Genomic DNA, 21,456 nt, shown 5'->3' with positions numbered 1-21,456 from the left:
ATAGTCGACAAGTCAGCATATGTATCGATCGATCAACCATACACTCTGCAGAGGTTTTACATAACCACAAGATCTGCCTTCTTCGCTGATCGTCGTCAACTAGGCTGATTCCGGCCGCTTGCTAGCCTAGGATAATGTCACTCTACCATTCAGCCCTGTTACACCCCAAGTCTAGTCTGGGATGGCTGAAACTATGAGTCATGAGCCAGGTCCACAAGGTCTCCATGAAGTCTCGGAAGGGTGTGGGGGAAATCCTCCGTGCCCCGTACCTCCTTACATTGTCCGCTATCAACCTAGCAGTAGTGGCAATATCCTACCAAGTAGTTCGGCCGTCCCGCACCATATAGGGTGAGTGGTACGTAAGGCTTCCTGGTGAATCTAAGTACTAGTAAGTCCTTAGGGATGACCAAGCCAGAATGTCTTCATCAGGGTTTCCATTTACCTCCACCCTGGGCTCCTCCCATCATAGGTTCACACCCAAGGCCACCTCATATACCATTTACCCACCACAGGTATCCATTTCCAGGGGTGCCCAGGTAGCACCACATAGCAAGACTTGCCCCAGGCTCGTCGTATACTCCAACTTGGTCGACACAACCCTTACCCTCCACACACCCAAGTCACACACACGCAGCACTCTCCCCATAGTCCAGATAACACCAGTTTCCACCACGCATCAATGTAGTACAAGCATAGTAGAAGTAATAAGCAATAAAATATAGCAGCAAGCGTGTGACTTAGCCTAATAGCAGGGTGAGCAGGGGTAAGGTTGCGTCAAGGTAAAGGCCGTCAAGAAAGCATACTACCACGCAAGTCCTATCATAGTGTGCATATAACGATAAAGTAAAGCAATAGCAGTTCTATTTTAGCCATGTGTAATAGGTGCTATGAGATTGGGTGGGATGTGGCACCTTCAGTGAGGTCGTCTCTGTACTCCTCACGGTACTCTCGGTCCTTGTCCATCTGGTTCTCCTCTGAGTCTGCAAATGATCGTATTATAGTCGCGTTAGCGACGTCTATAGAATAGCACAAAAAGCAATGAAGATTCAAAAGGACCAAATGCACTCAATCATAGGTTTATTGCGTAGAACTCGATTTTAGATGAATTTTGGTCCTGGTCTTGTATTTTTCTGAGTTCGCATGAATTAGTTATGAATTTCTGAAGTTTCAATCATTTCTGAAAATAATAAAGGCTGATTAATTCAGGGCTGACACGTGTCACGCTGTGACTGGTCCACGTGGCATGCTGACATCAGTATGACGTCAGCATGACGTCATCATCTCGGTTCTGTACTAACAGGTGGGGTCCCGCTGACGTCATCATGTCGCCAGCATGACATCATCTACGTCATCAGCAACTGACAGGTGGGACTAGGGGCTCTTGGTTCACTGACATGTGGCCTCGGTCAATGATCAACGTTGATCGGTCAATGGTCAATACAGGTTGGGCCTCGACTGGGCTAGTTGGGCCTGGATTTGGGCCAGGCTTGACCCGCCACATGGCACGCGCTGGTGCGGCCACATCGTCTTACTGGGCCACTAACGGGCTGTGGTCCACGGGCGCAGGCGAGGCGTGGCTCATGGTGAACCCGCCTGCGTTGGTCCATAGACCGCAGAGCTGGTCTATGAAGGACTTGGTCCACTTACTCCTTCCTAGGGTTTGGTTCACGTGCATGACGTGGTCGTGGTCGGAGCTCGGCGGAGCTGCTCGGGATGTGGTCGACGTGGTCGTGGTCGGTGCTCCACGGAGCTACTCGGGACGTGGTCGACGTGGTCGTGGTCAGTGCTCGGTGGAGCTGCTTGGGACGTGGTCGACGAGGGGGAAAATCCCCTACTCTTCCCCGACGGGGCTCCCGCCGGTGGTGAGGTCATCGGCGAGCCTTACCCACGGCGCTTGTGTTCAATTAAGGTAGGCAAAAGCGTCGCCAAGCCTCGGCGAGTGCAGCGGTGGGGTCAAGGTGGCGGCTGGGGCTTCCTAGGGTCCCGACCATGGTGAACGGCGACGTGGGTTCATCTGCGTGCATGGACAGGGCTACAGTGGTAGTGAGAGCCTAGTTGGAGGAGCGTGTGAGCTCCACGATGCTTCTACGGCCATGGTGGGTGTGTTGAAGGAGCTCCTGGTGCTCCCAGTGGCTTCGGCCATGGTGGTGGGGGCAAAACGGAGGCGGTGGTGCTCCAACGAGGTGCGGTGCGGCAACACAGGGCTCCAGTGGGCTTCTTCCTCGGCTAAAATGAGCACGGTGTGTCTCTCGTCATGGCAGAGCCAGTCGGGGTGTCAACGTCGCCTTTACCGCGACGTAGAAGACGCAGTGGTCTCGCCATGGTTGTGCTCTCGGCCATGGTGAGCGTGCCCATGCATATGCGCTCCTGTTCCGATGTACAGCGTCAAGGCTGGGTTCTCCTTTTGGCTGAGGGCAGCACGCACGGCGCGTCCTAGGTCTCGGCAGGTGTGGCCATGGCGGTCTCCCTAGCTAACCAGTTGGGCTAGGGAGGTGGTCTCAGCAAGATGGCTCACTGTAGGGTTCATGGCGGTAGGATGGTGGTGCGGTGGCAAGGTGAGGCCATGATGAGGTGATGCAGTGCCGTGCCGAGCAGCTACATCGCTGTAGCTGATCGGGGCGGCGCTCCTAGCTCCGGCGAGGTCCTCCCCATAGCGGCTTCCTTCTCCACCTTGCTTCTCCCTCCTCCCTCTCTCTCGGCTTGACGCTGTGTGGTGCTGTGCCACTAGCGGCGGCGGTGATCGGGCTGAGGGTTAGGGCTCACGGACGTTGGCTTTTATAGCTGAGCTCCAAGGGCTCCAATGGCAGACGGTGATCGGGCGGTGGTGATGCCTGCGGCACATCCGACGGTTCACGTGTGGTAGCGTAGGCACGGCGCAAGGGGAAACAGGGTCATGCGATGTGCGTGACCCTGGGCCCGCACCTGCTCTACGGTCGGCTCCTGGTCACGTGGCGGAGGAAACATGGGGAAGACGACGACGCTGTAGCTGGGCGGCTGACAGAGGGGGGCCCGTTTGTCAGCTTGTCCTGATGCGGCAGCGTGCGGTGCGTGACGGCTGATGGGTGGGTCTGGCTCGTCAGCAGCTTGTGCGCGCACGGGCGGTAGGGAGTTGCTGGGCCAGCTTCGTGGGCTACGCGCGGGGAAGGGCAGGCGAGGCTCGGCTGAGCTGCTGGGCCGGTCGAGGCAGGCTGGGCTGAGCTGCTGCCTCCCTCTTTTCTTTATTTTATCCTTTGAGTTGAGTATTAATTGTTTGAAGGTTTATCAATTATTAAAGGAGTTAGTCAAGTATCACATAAAGCAATGAAAATCCAAATAACATGTTACAATATTAATTATGCATGCAAGGTTTTACGTGTTGGGGATTTAAACACTCATATATGACCTGGGTCATGATATGGTTATGAAAATGACTACTTAGGTTATACTTACATGCAATACCTAGGGTTAGCTCCTACACATGGCACTCAACATTGCACGGGGTTAAAACAAAAAAAAAATTAGTTGGGATTTTTTGTGTGTGGATTTTTGGGTTGTTACAGTCCTACCCCCTTAACAGAATCTCGTCCCCGAGATTAAAGCGTAACGTACTCTTTGAAGAGATAAGGATATTATAGCTAGAGGTCAGACTCTTTCTCCCAAGTTGCTTCTCTCTCAGTGTGATTGCTCCATTGGACCTTGCACATGGGAATAGTTTTGCTTCGGGTTTCCTTGGTGTCTCTCCCCAGAATTTGGATAGGATGTTCTTTATACTCAAGAGTATCTTGAATGTCAAGTGTATCAGTTGGAACTACTTCATCGGGCACTCTCAAACACTTGCGTAGCTGTGAGACATGGAATACGGGATGTACACCCGCCAATTCCTCAGGTAGCTCAAGTTTGTAGGCGAGCTTTCCAATCCTCTTGCAAATCTTGTATGGGCCAATAAATCTAGGGGCAAGCTTTCCTTTCACATGGAATCTGACAGTTCCACGTAGTGGGGATACCTTGAGATAGACAAAGTCTCCCACCTTGAACTCAAGTTCTCTTCTTCTTTTGTCAGCATAGCTCTTGTATCGACTTTGAGCAATCCTCAAATTCTCCTTCACTTGAGCAACTCCTTCTTCTGCATCTTGGATCTTAGTAGAATCAAAGAACGATCTTTCACCTGGTTGAAACCACATCAAAGGTGTTTTACAAGGTCTGCCATACCGCGCTTCAAACGGCGACATCTTGATGCTGGCTTGGTAGCTGTTGTTGTAAGAGAACTTTGCGTATGGTAGGCATTTCTCCCAATCAGAGCCATAATTCAGTACACTAGCACAAAGCATATCTTCTAAGATTTGATTCACTCGTTCAGTCTATCCATCTGTCTGTGGGTGATAAGCGGTACTAAAATCAAGTTTGGTTCTGATGGACTTGTGCAAAGCTTCCCAAAATCAGGACACGAACTGAGGATCACGATTAGATACAATGCTAGAGGGAGCTCCATGCAGTCTGAGAATATGCTCAACATATAGATCTGCTAATTTTTCGATATCGGTCTTGGTCTTAACTAGTACAAAGTGAGCAATCTTGGTCAAACGATCGACAATCACCCAGATGGAATCATTGCCTTTCTGTGAACGGAGCAATCCAACTATGAAATCCATGGATATGCTCTCTCATTTCCACTCGGGAACGTCAAGAGGCTTCAATAATCCTACAGGCCTTTGATGTTCAGCCTTGACTCTATTACAGGTGTCATATCGTGCCACATGTCCCGCAATGTCTGTCTTCATGCCTTTCCACCAAAAGTGTTTCTTCAAGTCTTGATACATCTTTGAACCTCCAAGGTGAATACAGTACTTAGAATCATGAGCTTCTGACAGAATTTCCTCTCGTAGTGCTGGATCAGAAGGTACACAGATTCTATCCTTGAACCAGATGGTTCCTTGTTCATCTTCATGGTGGTTGGTCTTGTAGCCTAGTTTCATCAGACCACGGAGATATTCGATCTCTTCACAATTTTTCTGAGCTTGACGAATGCGATCTGTGAGATTATACTGTATGCGGAGCTCATTCAACAGGCCATGCGATAGTATCTCAAGCTAGAAATCTTCAATCTCTTCCTTGAGCTCAGGTGGTATGGATTCAGTGATCAAAGTGTGACAGTAACTCTTGCGACTGAGAGCATCTGCGACTACATTAGCTTTTTCTGGATGATAGTGAATTTCTAGCTCATAGTCCTTGATCAATTCTAGCCATCGGTGTTGCCTCATATTCAGATCTTCCTGAGTGAAAAAGTACTTCAAGCTCTTGTGATCGGTATAGATATCACACTTGTTGCCTATCATGTAGTGCCTCTAGATCTTCAAAGCATGCACAACTACTGCTAACTCAAGATCATGAGTTGGGTAACAGTTCTCATGTTCCTTCAACTATCAAGAAGCATATGCTATCACTCTTCCACCTTGCATCAATACACAACCAAGTCCTTGACGGGATGCATCACAATAGACCACGAAATCTTTGCTGATGTTAGGCAATGCTAGCACAGGAGTTGTGGTAAGCTTCTGTTTCAATTCCTGGAAGCTTTGTTCGCACTCGGGCATCCATTCAAACTCCTTAGTCTTCTTCAGAAGGTTGGTCATTGGACGGGCTATCTTGGAAAAGTTCTCGATGAATCGGCGGTAATATCCAGCCAATCCCAAGAAACTTCTAACTTCTGTCACATTACGGGGTTGATCCCATTCTTTCACAACTTCAATCTTAACTGGGTCAACTGCGACACCTTCGGCTAATAGTACATGGCCTAGGAAGGTAACTTTCTATAGCCAAAACTCGCATTTGCTGAACTTTGCGTAGAGCTGATGTTGGGCCAATTTCTCAAGCACAGTTCTTAGATGATGTTCATGTTCTTCGGCGGTGGGTGAATAAACAAGGATGTCATCAATGAATACTACCACAAACTTATCCAGATCATCCATGAAAACCTTATTCATCATGTTCATGAAGTAGGCGGGAGCATTCGTGAGTCCAAAGGACACCACAGTGAACTCAAATTGCCCATACCTAGTCACGAAAGCTGTCTTCGGGATGTCACTCTCTCGAATCTTCATCTGATGATAGCTAGATCTAAGATCAATCTTGGAGAAATACTTGGCACCTTGAAGCTGATCAAGCAAATCATTGATCCTTGGCAGGGGGTACTTGTTCTTGATGATGACTGCGTTCAAGTTCCGGTAATCAATGCACATTCTCATCGAGCCATCCTTCTTCTTAACAAACAGAATAGGGGATCCCCAGGGTGAAGCACTAGGTCTGATATATCCCTTCGAGATGAGCTCATCAAGCTGTCTCTTGAGCTCGGCCAGTTCGTCAACTGACATGTGATAGGGTCTCTTGGCAATAGGTCCTGTTCTCGGCAAAAGATCAATGATGAACTCTACATCATGGTCTGGTGGCATATCTGGTAATTCTTCAGGGAATACATCAGAATAGTCTCTGGCCATAGGCACATCATGAACTATCTTTTCTTCTTTTTGTGATTCTGAACTGGCTTTAAGGGCACATAGGATAGAAGTGGACTTTCTGGACTGAGGTTCACATCTAATAACTTGGCCCTATGGGTGGGTCACTTGGACGTATCTAGGTGAACATGATATGATACCTTGGTGAATGGTTAGCCAATCCATACCTAAGATGACATCTAGGCTTGTGGAAGGTAACAGGGTTAGGTCGACTTCAAAGATAAGACCCTCAATGGTAAGACTCACTCCCTTACAGATGTGGGTGCACTTTAGGTCTCCTAAAGGTGAGCTAGTGATGATAGGCTTTCCACGTGGGGTTATAGGCAGGTCATGCTCTCGTGCAAACTTGGATGACATGTAAGAACAAGTTGCTCCAGAGTCAAATAGAACTGATGCAGTATTGCCATTAACTAAAAACATACCATACACAACGTTAGGGGCAGCCTGTGCTTCCTCGGCATCCAGATGGTTGAGACGTCCACGAGTAGCAGATCCCTTGAACTGAGATGTAACACCCCGGTGTTACATTGTAATGTTTTGCTAAAACATCGTAGGAGCATCATGTATATGTGCATATGTGTGTAAATTGGAGTATAAATCAATATACGACATTTGAAACGTTTATCCAAAACGGGAAATAAATGTTAAGTTTCATGTCGCTTTATATTGTTTAGTATTCTAAACGGATTTTTATTAAATAAAAATGATGTAGATCGTGTATGTGAACTTTAATAAAATTTGTAGTACGTACTCAGTAGTCGACAATGAAACAGGTAGCTCGGAATTGGAATTCGACGCGAAACCGTTCGAAGTTTAAGTCATTTCGCGTAAGTTATAAATGGGTCGACGAAGCCACTTTTGGTAATTTGTAGAAAACCCGTGCACGTCATCTGCTTCGGACAAGCCATCACTGACCATGGTCACCACTGTGCCTTGGTTGCCTGCCACCGCACGCAAGCACACTGCGCACGAGTCCTATTAGCTCTGCACTCGCGTGGGTCGACCGCACAGACAGTCGCCTGGGCACGTCTCAATGTTTCCCATCGTCATGTGCACGCGTACCTTGCGTTAATGACCGTGGATGTGCCAACGCCACTGTCTCCGCTGTCGCCATGACCGACGGGACCTCTCATTTTAAATTCGCCATGACCGTAGCGCGTTAATGAAATTCGTCGCGTCCGTGGCTCCGCGAGACAGCCAGCAGCTTGATTGACACCACCTTGCCCATTGTAGCACCTCACTGTGCTTCAATTTTGGAAGCACAGCTCCGCCTGCTCCATAAGAACGAGGTGAACTGCGCCGTCGTCCATCCACTGAACCAGAGCATACCAGTTCAATTCACTGCACTGCTAGCTTCTCCTCCAGCTGCTCATCGCACTGCCCACTTCATTCAAAGCTCCACCGCCGTTTTGCGTCTTCTTCGTGGCCGGCGGAAGATCGCCCGAGCAGAGCCGGCGGTGCGTTACTGTTCATCTTAGCTTGCTGACATCATCATGACGTCACCCCTACGTCACACGTGTTTATGGCCGCTTTTCATGTAGGAAAATAAAGCTTGGAATACATTAGAAATACTCTGGGCCAGTTTCCCGCGCTTGCAACCGCGCTGGGCCGGCCTGCCTGCCACTGCCGCGCTGCTCGGCCCACTGCTGCGCTGCCTGCGTCCGGCCTGCTGGCCGCTGCCGCTGCTAGCCGCTGCCGCACGCGTGCACCGCGCGCTCGCTGGGCCGCGCTGGCCGCTGGGCCACGCCTGCGCTATCGCGCGCCTGCGCCCCCGCCGTGGGCCGGCCTGCCACGCGAGCTCGGCCGCTGTCGATGCTGCCGCCGCTTTGCCGCGCCCGCGTGCCTCGCTCGCTCGCGCCTGCCGCGTCGCGCGCGCGTCTGCCGTTGCTGGGCCGCGCCCGCGCGCCGCGCGTTGCTGGGCCTGCGCCGCGTCCGTGTCTGCCACGCTAGGACGCGCCCGCCTGCTGGGCTGCGCCGAGCCGCTGTGGGCCACGAATTAGAATTCGTTTTCTTAAGATCCAGAAGCATAGAAATGATTATTCAATTTAGTTTCAAGCTAAACTTCGATAATTAGTAGTAAATTGCATGGTTGTCCAAAAATAGTGAAACCAAGTTTGTTAGGTTCACAAAAATGCCATCTACCTGTTAGTACAGTTAGTTCACCATTAACTGTTAGGATGGTAGGCTCATAAGGTTAAGTAGAGAGCTTAGCGGTATATCGATCTTTAATTGCAGGATTTGTTGTGGTAAACCGGCAATAGTTTTAGCTTCGAAATTGTTACGGTAGGGTCCTTAGACCTTTACATACTTGCTGTAAAATAGGTAGCCGTAGAGCGAGTCGCTTAATGGCATAGTTATTATCCTTGCTTTAGGGTATGTATCGTAAACTGGCATTAGGAGTTGGAATATCCATAGTCACCGCAAGAATATATGACGCGTTCATACTTGTTAGTAGTGCTGGTACAAGCTTAGACTTTAGTGGGTAAACCTCACTTAGTAATTTAATAAGGGTACTTTTGCATTGAGAATTGTTGTTGCCATAGTGTTAATCATTGCATCGTCATTTCATGTAGATCACGAACAGGTAGACTGCGTAACCGTCGGTGAGCCGGAGTACGACGAGGTGATCGAGGAGTACGAGGAGGAGCTCTTCGCGCAGGAGGGAGCCCAGGAGCCTGTTGGTGCTGACTTTGCTGACCCGGCACCTGCTCAAGGCAAGCCCCGGTGCATAACCCCTATTTTTAAATGATCACTGAATATATTTATATGATATGCATTTACGTTACAGGCATTTTATGGAAACTACATGCATAGATATATCCACCATGAGTCCTACTAGTGCAGGTCGAGTAGCTGCTATGCTCAGGATGTCGGTAGCGTGAGTAACCTGCCGTTACTCGCAAATAGGTGATTACACTATGATATCATGATGAAATAATGGAAAGGAAAAATGGTGACCAGACAGGGATGTGGATTTGGTACTGGTGGGTGTGAGGGGTTGTGTCCTGCGGCCAACAGGGCATAGCTCGGTTACACTTTTTCCCTGTCTGTATCGATTAAGGACCGGTCGTTGCATATGACTCTAGGCAAGTCACAGACTATTGTCCCAAGCACATACTTGGGTATGGGCGCAGGGAAGACTTGCTGCTCTCTTGTCGCAGATCCGGCTCTTTCTGGACCGACTGATGGGAAGAGGAGGTGGTGGAGGTCCTTGCGCTGCACTAAGTCCGGGATTCAGGGGCGGGGGCTTGGAGTCCAAGTTTGGACGGGGACCTAGACACCCGGGACAGGAGAGTGGTGGGTTAGTCCTGCTTGTGCCTAGGGTACAAGCGGGGCGTGTGTCTTTGGGGCACCCAGCTGGGTACATTGATTCGCGAATCGCCGGGTTATCCGGTACGGCTTGTCTGCGGTTTAGCACCGTAGTAAGAACTGGAAGTGAAAAAGGAGAAGGAACAATATCGATTGCTCAACCCTTGCTTGAAAGTAGAACAGGTGCTTATATAGATTGACTAGATAAAACTTAATCCGGCTGATGATAATAATGTATCAATAAGGACTCACTATTAGTATTGCTTTTTGCTAAAAGAGAACCAGCAACCATAAAGCCTAGCATATTCCTTGGAGTCGGGAAAGTATTCCCACTGATCGGATAAGTCTTGCGAGTACATTGTGTACTCAGGGTTTATTTACCCCTGTTGCAGGTGATGCTTGAGGAGTTCCTTGTGTGGAGGATCCATCTGGTGGGCTCAGACGGAATCCTCGTTATCTTATCGCTAGATGTTATCTTTTAATATTCCGCTGTTTATCATTCCGCACTCTGTATTTGGTATTGTAATAATGTACTTTTAAGAAACTCTAATGTATGAGAAGGACTTGTGTTGTAACTCGTTTTCATTATTGGATCCTTGGGATAAATGTGGATCTTTCGGGCTCTCCCTCTGGGTGTGTCCGACGGATACCGCTCGTGGTAGTGGCTTTGGGGTGCTTAGTGTCTGGTGGAAGACGAGCACCTCCGTAAGCATGCTATTTCGGGTGGTTCTGCCATAGTTGGTACCAGAGCCAATAATGGTCATGAGTTCCTCACTCTTTTACAAAACTAAAAGTTTGACCAACAAAAGTTTTGCGAAAAGTAGGATGCGATTAAGTTAAGTTATATAAGTATAAGCCCTAGCTATATGGTGTATCTAGGATAGCGGCACTGGTTTTATCTAATCAGTTTTCTGCAGGTACACTGACTTACGTTGCGTAAGAAATCGCTTAGTATACGGAAAGTGAGTGGGCGATGTGACGAAAATGTTATGAACACCGCTATATTCCGGCTTGAGTGAACGTATAGGTCGAAGCATGCATCATATAGTAGCATCTTACTTGATCTAGGAATCCCCCTTCACGTATAATGAAAGTAGTAAATTGGTAGAACTAACTTAATGAATGCTTTAATAAATGTGCTGCCATTTCTTTAATCCCTGGATCCTGATCAGGAAGGTGTCCTAATGGTTGGTTCGTCTCTCTTACAGATGAATCTGAGGTCCGGACGTGGGAGCACTAGTTCGGGAGCGGCCAACGAGGGCCATGGTGACAGTGGTCGGGCCTTTAAGCGTGACGACGAGGGAGCTCGGGAGGTTCCACCTTTGGTTCCTCATCCTTTCCCGCCGCCGCCACCGCCTCCGCCGTTGTCCGCCGCGGAGGTCATGGTGGAGTTGTTGGCTGCTCGTCAGGAGTCAGCCGCTGCTCGTCAGGAGACAGCTCGTGCCATGGAGATTATGGCACAGGCCGTCGCGGGTCTCGCCCGTGGAGGCCCCGGAGGCAATGGTGGGAATGGGGGTGGTGCTCGCCGTCCTGAGGGACAGTCCTCTTACCAGGACTTCCTCAAGACCCACCCGCCCACGTTCACACCGTCGGATGATCCGTTGGAGGCGGAGCACTGGCTTCGCACACTGGAGCAGAAGTTTCGGCTGCTTGGAGTGGCCAACGTGCAGAAGGTGCACTTTGCGTCCCAGCAGCTTTTGGGGTCCACAGGTGCCTGGTGGGAGACTTTCCAGGCCGCGGAGCTGCCGGATCACCCGGCAACGTGGCAGGAGTTCTCCACCGCCTTCCGCGAGTTCTTCATACCTGCTGGTGTTATCCACTAGAAGGTGACCGAGTTCATGGAGCTGCGTCAGGGGAGCAGGACGGTAATGGAGTATGTGACCCAGTTTAACCACTTGGCTCAGTATGCTGGTAGTCAGGTGGACACGGATGACAAGAAGAAGGATCGCTTCTTTCGCGGTCTCACTCCTGCTCTTCAGGAGAAACTGTACCTGGGGAACTATCAGACCTTTGGGGCTCTGATGAACGCCGCCATTGCTCTTGAGGGTTTTCAGCGGGCATCTCAGGCGGATTGGAAGCGGAGGAGGGTGGCAGCTGGATCCTCCAGCCACCCTCATACTCAGAAGGTGCAAATTGTTAGGTGGGGGCCCTATCAACCATCCGGCGAGCCTCCATTCCGGTCACCCCAGCAGACATCACATATTTCTGCTACTCAGTACAAGGCACCTCAGCAGCAGGTGCAGCCCCAGCAGACTCAGGGACAGCAGGTCCCACCTCGTCAGGGATTCGGGAACAAGCCTGGTGCTTGTTTCAAGTGTGGCAAGGAGGGCCACTATGCCAGGGAGTGTCCTCAGCAGTAGACAGCTCAGCCGTCTCAGCCATCTGCAAATTCCAGGCTGATTAAGAGGACTTTTATCGAGAGGAAGGTGCCCAGCAGATCTGGTCAAGTGCACTTCACGGATGCTCAGCAGGTTGTGCATCAGGAAACAGTTATGGCTGGTATGTTTACCATCGAATCCCATCTAGCTTTGGTGTTGTTTGATTCTGGTGCATCGCATTCCTTTATGAGCATGGGGTTTGTAGAGCGGCACAACTTATCACTTGTGGCTATACCGTATGCCTATAAGATCCGTACTGCGGGTTCTCAGATGTTCATCAATACCCGCACAGATACAGTAAGTTTGGTATTAGCCACCCACACTTACCGTCTACAGTTCATGATAATGCCTGGGCAAGGCATTGATGTTATTCTTGGAATGAACTGGTTGCGGGCGTATGGGGTAGTATTGGATATGAAGAGAAGAAGTGTAGAGTTACGGCTTCCGTCTTCTGAGGATAGGATGTCTCTCATCATACCCTCAGAACCGGTCTTACCTGTTGCTGCCCATGCTGAAGCCGTTCCTGATCTTACCTCCATTCCAATAGTATGTGAGTTCCCAGATGTTTTCCCTGAAGATCTTCCTGGATTGCCACCGGACCGTGAGGTAGAATTCTCCATTGAGCTTGAGCCTGGTACTGCTCCTATCTCTAGGCGTCCATACCGCATGGCTCCGAGAGAACTGGCAGAAATGAAGAAACAACTGGAGGAGTTGATGGACAAGGGTTTCATCCGCCCAAGTTCTTCACCTTGGGGTTGCCCTGCAATTTTCGTGAAGAAGAAGGATGGTACTCTGCGGATGTGTGTGGATTACCGCCCTCTCAATGCGGTAACAGTTAAGAACAAGTATCCCTTGCCCCGCATAGATACTTTGTTTGATCAGTTAGCTGGTGCCATGGTGTTCTCGAAGATAGATCTCCGATCGGGCTACCATCAGATCAAGATCAGGCCACAGGATATACCAAGGACAGCTTTCTCTACTAGGTATGGGTTGTATGAGTACCTAGTGATGTCATTCGGTCTCATCAATGCCCCGGCTTTCTTCATGTACCTGATGAACTCAGTTTTCATGCCGGAGCTGGATAAGTTTGTGGTAGTTTTCATTGATGACATCTTAATCTATTCCAAGAATGAGGAAGAGCATGCCTGTCACCTCCGGATAATACTGACTTGGCTAAGGGAGCACCAGTTGTATGCTAAGTTCAGCAAGTATGAGTTTTGGTTAGATTGAGTGCAGTTTTTGGGACATGTGTTGACACCTAAAGGCGTTTCTGTAGATCCCAGCAAGGTGCAAGATGTATTAGATTGGAAGTCTCCTAGGTCTGTACACCAGATCCGTCAGTTCCTTGGGCTAGCTGGATACTATCGACGTTTCATCCCTGATTTCTCCAAGATAGCCTAGCCCATGACTAAGCTACTCTAGAAAGAAGCTAAGTTTGTTTGGAGTCCAGCTTGTGAAGAAGCTTTTCAGTCCCTGAAGACTTTTCTGACCACTGCTCCTGTATTGGCTCAACCTGATATTGAGAGGCCCTTTGATGTTTACTGTGATGCCTCAAAGACGGGTTTGGGGTGTGTGCTTATGCAAGAGGGGCGTGTGATAGCTTATGCTTCGCGCCAACTGAAGAAGCACGAGGTGAACTACCCTACCCATGATTTAGAGCTAGCTGCTGTAGTTCACTCTCTGAAGATTTGGAGGCATTATTTGTTGGGCAACAAAGTGCACATCTTCACTGACCACAAGAGCCTTAAGTATATTTTCACTCAGTCTGAGTTGAACATGAGACAAAGGAGATGGTTAGAGTTGATCAAGGATTATAATTTGGAAGTCCACTATCATCCAGGAAAAGCTAACGTGGTAGCTGATGCCTTAAGTCGTAAGTCGCATCAGGTTGAGGAAATACCCTTGTCACTTCACCACATAGAGGTGCTAGCTCAGATTGCATTGACCTCAGAGTTGCTAGAGCAAATCATTCGGGAACAGAAGGAAGACCCCGAAGAGATTCCTCACATCAAGAAGTTGCTAGCTGAAGGACGTGGACCTCATTTTAGCATTGATGAGATGGGGGTCGTGAGATACAAGAATAGACTGGTGGTTCTGTCTAATGAGGAGCTGAAAAGGAAGATTCTAAAAGAAGCCCATCATTCCAAGCTATCTATCCACCCTGGTAGCAACAAGATGTACCATGATCTACGTCAACTGTACTGGTGGTCTTACATGAAGCAAGATATCACCCAATTTGTTGCAGAGTGTGACACTTGTGGTAGGATCAAGGCAGATCATATGCGTACTCCTGGATATCTGCAGCCCTTGCCCATTCCTATTTGGAAGTGGGAGGATATTTCCTTGGATTTCATTGTGGGTTTACCCCGCACCTCCTCTGGCTTTGATTCTATTTGGGTCATTGTGGACCGTCTCACCAAGTCTGCCCACTTCCTTCCGGTGGACACTAGATACAATGCAAAGAAGTATGCGGAGTTATACTTTGATCGGATTGTGACCCTACATGGAGTTCCTCTCACCATCATCTCTGATAGAGGGTCAGTTTTTGTCTCTCGTTTCTGGGAGAAACTCCAGGAGTGTTTGGGTACTCGTCTTCTCAGAAGCTCGGCATACCACCCACAGACTGATGGTCAAACTGAAAGGGTGAACCAGGTGCTCGAGGATATGCTGCGGGCTTGTACCATCTCTTTTCCTGAGAAGTGGGATCATTGTTTAAAGCTGGTAGAATTTTCTTATAATAACAGTTATCAGGAGAGTATTCGCATGGCGCCATTTGAAGCTTTATATGGACAAAAGTGTAGGACGCCACTAAACTGGGTTGAAGTAGGAGACCGTGGGTACTTCAGGCCTGATTTCATAAAGGAGGCCCGAGAGAAAGTAAATATAATTCGTGAACACTTGAAGGCAGCTCAGACTCGACAGAAGGCTTACGCAGACAAGCGAAGAAGACCTTCGGAATTTGCAGCTAGAGATTTTGTGTATCTCAAGGTATCTCCTATGAGAGGGGTATATCGGTTTGGTGTCCATGGCAAGTTAGCCCCTCGGTATGTGGGTCCATACAAGGTGTTGCAGCAGTGTGGTCCCGTTGCTTATCGTCTCCAACTCCCGGAAATTCTCTCGGCAGTTCACAATGTATTTCACGTCTCACAACTGAAGAAATGCCTACGAGTTCCTGAAGAATCTGTGGAAATAGAAGGACTTCCGCTCCAACCTGATCTGTCTTATGTGGAGCATCCTATAAAAATCTTGGATGAGAAGGAGAGAGTGACCAGGAACAGGGTGATAAAGTTTTACAAGGTGCAATGGCAAAACCATTCAGAGGACGAAGCCACCTGGGAGCAAGAGAGCTACTTAACAAAGCATTACCCCCATCTCCTCTCTGGGTCGGATAGTTAGCGTTGCGCCAAATATATTTCCCTGTCTCTTTCTCACACTAGGCACATAAATCTCGGATCGAGATTTTCTTTTAGGGGGGTAGATTTGTAACACCCCGGTGTTACATTGTAATGTTTTGCTAAAACATCGCAGGAGCATCATGTATATGTGCATATGTGTGTAAATTGGAGTATAAATCAATATACGACATTTGAAACGTTTATCCGAAACGGGAAATAAATGTTAAGTTTCATGTCGCTTTATATTGTTTAGTATTCTAAACGGATTTTTATTAAATAAAAATGATGTAGATCGTGTATGTGAACTTTAATAAAATTTGTAGTACGTACTCAGTAGTCGACAATGAAACAGGTAGCTCAGAATTGGAATTCGACGCGAAACCGTTCGAAGTTTAAGTCATTTTGCGTAAGTTATAAATGGGTCGACGAAGCCACTTTTGGTAATTTGTAGAAAACCCGTGCACGTCATCTGCTTCGGACAAGCCATCACTGACCATGGTCACCACTGTGCCTTGGTTGCCTGCCACCGCACGCAAGCACACTGCGCACGAGTCCTATCAGCTCTGCACTCGCGTGGGTCGACCGCGCGGACAGTCGCCTGGGCACGTCTCAATGTTTCCCGTCGTCATGTGCACGCATACCTAGCGTTAATGACCGTGGATGTGCCAACGCCACTGTCTCCGCTGTCGCCATGACCGACGGGACCTCTCATTTTAAATTCGCCATGACCGTAGCGCGTTAATGAAATTCGTCGCGTCCGTGGCTCCGCGAGACAGCCAGTAGCTTGATTGACACCACCTTGCCCATTGTAGCACCTCACTGTGCTTCAATTTTGGAAGCACAGCTCCGCCTGCTCCATAAGAACGAGGTGAACTGCGCCGTCGTCCATCCACTGAACCAGAGCATACCAGTTCAATTCACTGCACTGCTAGCTTCTCCTCCAGCTGCTCATCGCACTGCCCACTTCATTCAAAGCTCCACCGCCATTTTGCGTCTTCTTCGTGGCCGGCGGAAGATCGCCCGAGCAGAGCCGGCGGTGCGTTACTGTTCATCTTAGCTTGCTGACATCATCATGACGTCACCCCTACGTCACACGTGTTTGTGGCCGCTTTTCATGTAGGAAAATAAAGCTTGGAATACATTAGAAATACTCTGGGCCAGTTTCCCGCGCTTGCAGCCGCGCTGGGCCGGCCTGCCTGCCACTGCCGCGCTGCTCGGCCCACTGCTACACTGCCTGCGTCCGGCCTGCTGGCCGTTGCCGCTGCTAGCCGCTGCCACACGCACGCACCGCGCGCTCGCTGGGCCGCGCTGGCCGCTGGGCCACGCCTGCTGCTACCGCGCGCCTGCGCCCCCGCCATGGGCCGGCCTACCGTGCGCGCTCGGCCCGCTGTCGCTGCTGCCGCCGCTGCCGCGCCCGCGTGCCCGCTCGCTCGCGCCTGCCGCGTCGCGCGCGCGTCTGCCGTTGCTGGGCCGCGCGCCGCGCGTTGCTGGGCCTGCGCCGCGTCCGCGCTGCCGCGCTGGGCCTGCGCCGCGTCCGCGTCTGCCGCGCTGGGCCGCGCCCGCCTGCTGGGCTGCGCCGAGCCGCTGTGGGCCGCGAATTAGAATTCGTTTTCTTAAGATCCAGAAGCATAGAAATGATTATTCAATTTAGTTTCAAGCTAAACTTTGATAATTAGTAGTAAATTGCATGGTTGTCCAAAAATAGTGAAACCAAGTTTGTTAGGTTCACAAAAATGCCATCTACCTGTTAGTACAGTTAGTTCACCATTAACTGTTAGGATGGTAGGCTCATAAGGTTAAAGTAGAGAGCTTAGCGGTATATCGATCTTTAATTGCAGGATTTGTTGTGGTAAACCGGCAATAGTTTTAGCTTCGAAATTGTTACGGTAGGGTCCTTAGACCTTTACATACTTGCTGTAAAATAGGTAGCCGTAGAGCGAGTCGCTTAATGGCATAGTTATTATCCTTGCTTTAGGGTATGTATTGTAAACTGGCATTAGGAGTTGGAATATCCGTAGTCACCGCAAGAATATATGACGCGTTCATACTTGTTAGTAGTGCTGGTACATAGCTTAGACTTTAGTGGGTAAACCTCACTTAGTAATTTAATAAGGGTACTTTTGCATTGAGAATTGTTGTTGCCATAGTGTTAATCATTGCATCGTCATTTCATGTAGATCACGAATAGGTAGACTGCGTAACCGTCGGTGAGCCGGAGTACGACGAGGTGATCGAGGAGTATGAGGAGCTCTTCGCGCAGGAGGGAGCCTAGGAGCCTGTTGGTGCTGACTTTGCTGACCCGGCACCTGCTCAAGGCAAGCCCCGGTGCATAACCCCTATTTTTAAATGATCACTGAATATATTTATATGATATGCATTTACGTTACAGGTATTTTATGGAAACTACATGCATAGATATATCCACCATGAGTCCTACTAGTGCAGGTCGAGTAGCTGCTATGCTCAGGATGTCGGTAGCGTGAGTAACCTACCGTTACTCGCAAATAGGTGATTACACTATGATATCATGATGAAATAATGGAAAGGAAAAATGGTGACCAGACAGGGATGTGGATTTGGTACTGGTGGGTGTGAGGGGTTGTGTCCTGCGGCCAACAGGGCATAGCTCGGTTACACTTTTTCCCTGTCTGTGTCGATTAAGGACCGGTCATTGCATATGACTCTAGGCAAGTCACAGACTATTGTCCCGAGCACATACTTGGGTATGGGCGCAGGGAAGACTTGCTGCTCTCTTGTCGCGGATCTGGCTCTTTCTGGACCGACTGATGGGAAGAGGAGGTGGTGGAGGTCCTTGCGCCGCACTGAGTCCGGGATTCAGGGGCGGGGGCTTGGAGTCCAAGTTTGGACGGGGACCTGGACACCCAAGACAGGAGAGTGGTGGGTTAGTCCTGCTTGTGCCTGGGGTACAAGCGGGGCGTGTGTCTTCGGGGCACCCAGCTGGGTACATTGATTCGCGAATCGCCGGGTTATCCGGTACGGCTTGTCTGCGGTTTAGCACCGTAGTAAGAACTGGAAGTGAAAAAGGAGAAGGAACAATATCGATTGCTCAACCCTTGCTTGAAAGTAGAACAGGTGCTTATATAGATTGACTAGATAAAAACTTAATCCGGCTGATGATAATAATGTATCAATAAGGACTCACTATTAGTATTGCTTTTTGCTAAAAGAGAACCAGCAACCATAAAGCCTAGCATATTCCTTGGAGTCGGGAAAGTATTCCCACTGATCGGATAAGTCTTGTGAGTACATTGTGTACTCAGGGTTTATTTACCCCTGTTGCAGGTGATGCTTGAGGAGTTCCTTGTGTGGAGGATCCATCTAGTGGGCTCAGACGGAATCCTCGTTATCTTATCGCTAGATGTTATCTTTTAATATTCCGCTGTTTATCATTCCGCACTCTGTATTTGGTATTGTAATAATGTACTTTTAAGAAACTCTAATGTATGAGATGGACTTGTGTTGTAACTCGTTTTCATTATTGGATCCTTGGGATAAATGTGGATCTTTCGGGCTCTCCCTCTGGGTGTGTCCGACGGATACCGCTCGTGGTAGTGGCTTTTGGGGTGCTTAGTGTCTGGTGGAAGACGAGCACCTCCGTAAGTATGCTATTTCGGGTGGTTCTGCCACATGAGACTTCTGAGCGGCTAAGTTCTGAGGGCACTCAGCGGCTTTGTGACCTGATTGGCCACAAGCAAAGCAGGTGAAAGGCGCACCGCCTGTAGGGGTTGGCGCGGGTGCCTTCCAGTTTCTAGTGCTTGGTGCAAAGTGGTTCTGTGCTAGGCGTTCATTTGCTGAGCGGGAACTGTTGAAACGGTCCTAAGTGTTGCGGTCCTGAGCATAACGGTCCTGGGTGTAACGATCCTGAGCAGGGCGGGAGTATTTGGTGGTGTACCCTCCACCACCCCTACTCGATCTAGGGCTATCATCCCTGTTATGGCGAGAGCGTTCCCTAGATGGTGCATCTCTGTGGAACCTCTTGTGATCATGGCCACGGAAGGACTCCTCAGGCTTACGCTTCCTCTCCCTATACTCCTCTCTAGCTTCAGCACGGTCCTTCTCGATCTAGATGCAGCGATCCACCAGAGCACGCAGCGTGCTACTCTCAATACCGCCAAACTTCAGCTTGATGTGTGGGTTAAGTCCCTTGCGGTAATAGTACAGCTTCTCCTTCTCATAGTTCACAACATAGGAAGGTGTATAGCGTAGAAGGTTGGTGAAACGAGTAGTGTACTCAGTCACCCTATCCTTTCCCATCTTGATGTTGTGGAACTCCTTGGCTTTGGCCTCCATGATACCCTTAGGAATGTGATACTCAGTGAATGCTTTGGTGAACTCATCCCACGAGATGTTGGTAGGGTCCTCATGGGAATCACTGAAACTGTCCCACTAAGCACGTGCTGCACCTGTGAGCTAGTGTGTGGCAGCTCCAACACACTCATCGTCGGTGAAAGTAGTGAGGTCAAGCTTCTTCTCCATCTCCTTGAGCCAGTCATCGGCTACAAGCGGGTCAGGGTCAATGCCATCATAGGTAGGTGGCCTTAGCTTTAGAAATCCCTCCAGCTTCCTATGGAAGTCATTCTGCTGACCTCCCTGGCGATGGTTTGCTCCATCAATAAGAGCTGCAAGAAGCTGGGTCTATTGTGCCATCACTTCTGCCAGGTTCGGTGGTGGTGGTGGCGGAATGTTCTCCTCAACAAGCGGCGGGGTATTCTCCAGGTTGAAGGGTATCCCTCCACGTCCATGGCCACAGCCACGGCCATGGTTGTTGCCACCATGCCCCCCGTTTGGTTTGACTGGTTCGAGGGTGGGCGCACGTCCATGGTTCATTAGGTGATCAGATCGGCGGTTCGGCATCTGCAACACGGATCATAGGAATTTTAGTGTTTGTGCCATAAGTGCGTATAATTCAGTATGATTATATGATTTTGACGATTTAAAGAAAAACATTTATACTATCCAACACTCATTACAAAGAAGCAATAAGATCCATAAGATGCAATAAGATCCAAAACATTCATTACATGGGTTTTATTACATAGCATCATCTCCAGTAGCTACACTTGAAGACTCGCGAGAATCGTACTACGCATGGTGTCTCATATTACATCTCATAAGGGGTACATCATGGGGTACAACTTATGGAAGCCACTGGCATGACTCATGACCACGCAGGGTCATCTACTCTAACTCGTACACCGTAGCTGGGATACAACTGTTCTCGATCTCGATCTCCTCATCAGACTTGTGAAGTTGGGACATACTTCAAGGCCTCAGTGAGCTCCTTCGTAGGCTTGGCTCTGGTAGGGTAGGGCAAGCGTCTAGGTTGAGGCGAGTTAGGGCTAACTCAAACTCCTCTATCCTAGGCTTCATTTTGCTGCGAATCTCCTTAGGTAGCTGATCCCACATACCCTTCATCTTCCTGAGGCGCTTCTTGTCAGACTTCTACCAAGCCTGCCAAGTCCTCTCACACTTGTCCTATAGGTACTCATTCTGCCTGAGTGCCTCGATCAGGTGACCCTGATTGTGAACGGCCTTCTTCTTGAACTCCTCTAGCTCCTGAGTCATGGTCTTGTTCTTAGATTGGACTTTCAGCATATCAATCCCCTAAAACCTCTCTCTGTCTCCTCGGTGGTTGAACTCAGCCTTCCTATCGTCCAACTCTCTCTGCAACTCCAAGACCTTGCTGTCGAGGTAGCAGTTCCTATTGCCTAGGTCGGTGGCTTTGTCCTGTAAGTCAGTGACCTTGGCTCTGTGGACTTCTTCATGATGGTTGGGCTCATCCTGTATCTTGGCATCTATCTCAAGTAGACTAGCTCGCTCCTATGCTCCCTGCGAGTCTTGCTCCTAGTACTCCCACAGAAGGGC

At 49.3% G+C, this 21,456-nt stretch overlaps 1 protein-coding gene and 1 pseudogene across 1 annotated transcript in view; both read left to right on the top strand.

Annotated features, from left to right (window-relative positions):
* LOC136507830 (probable disease resistance protein At1g61300) overlaps nt 1-17,172 on the top strand; it is a 29,930-nt pseudogene extending 12,758 nt beyond the window's left edge.
* LOC136506581 (probable disease resistance protein At5g63020) overlaps nt 1-21,456 on the top strand; it is a 268,321-nt gene that overhangs the window by 234,024 nt on the left and 12,841 nt on the right. The gene's annotated exons all lie outside the window — the stretch shown is intronic.

This window comes from Miscanthus floridulus, chromosome 15, assembly GCF_019320115.1.
Source record: "Miscanthus floridulus cultivar M001 chromosome 15, ASM1932011v1, whole genome shotgun sequence".
NCBI classification, from domain to species: domain Eukaryota; kingdom Viridiplantae; phylum Streptophyta; class Magnoliopsida; order Poales; family Poaceae; genus Miscanthus; species Miscanthus floridulus.
The sequence above is the reverse complement of the archived record's forward strand: the minus strand, read 5'-3'. Positions and strand labels throughout refer to the sequence as shown.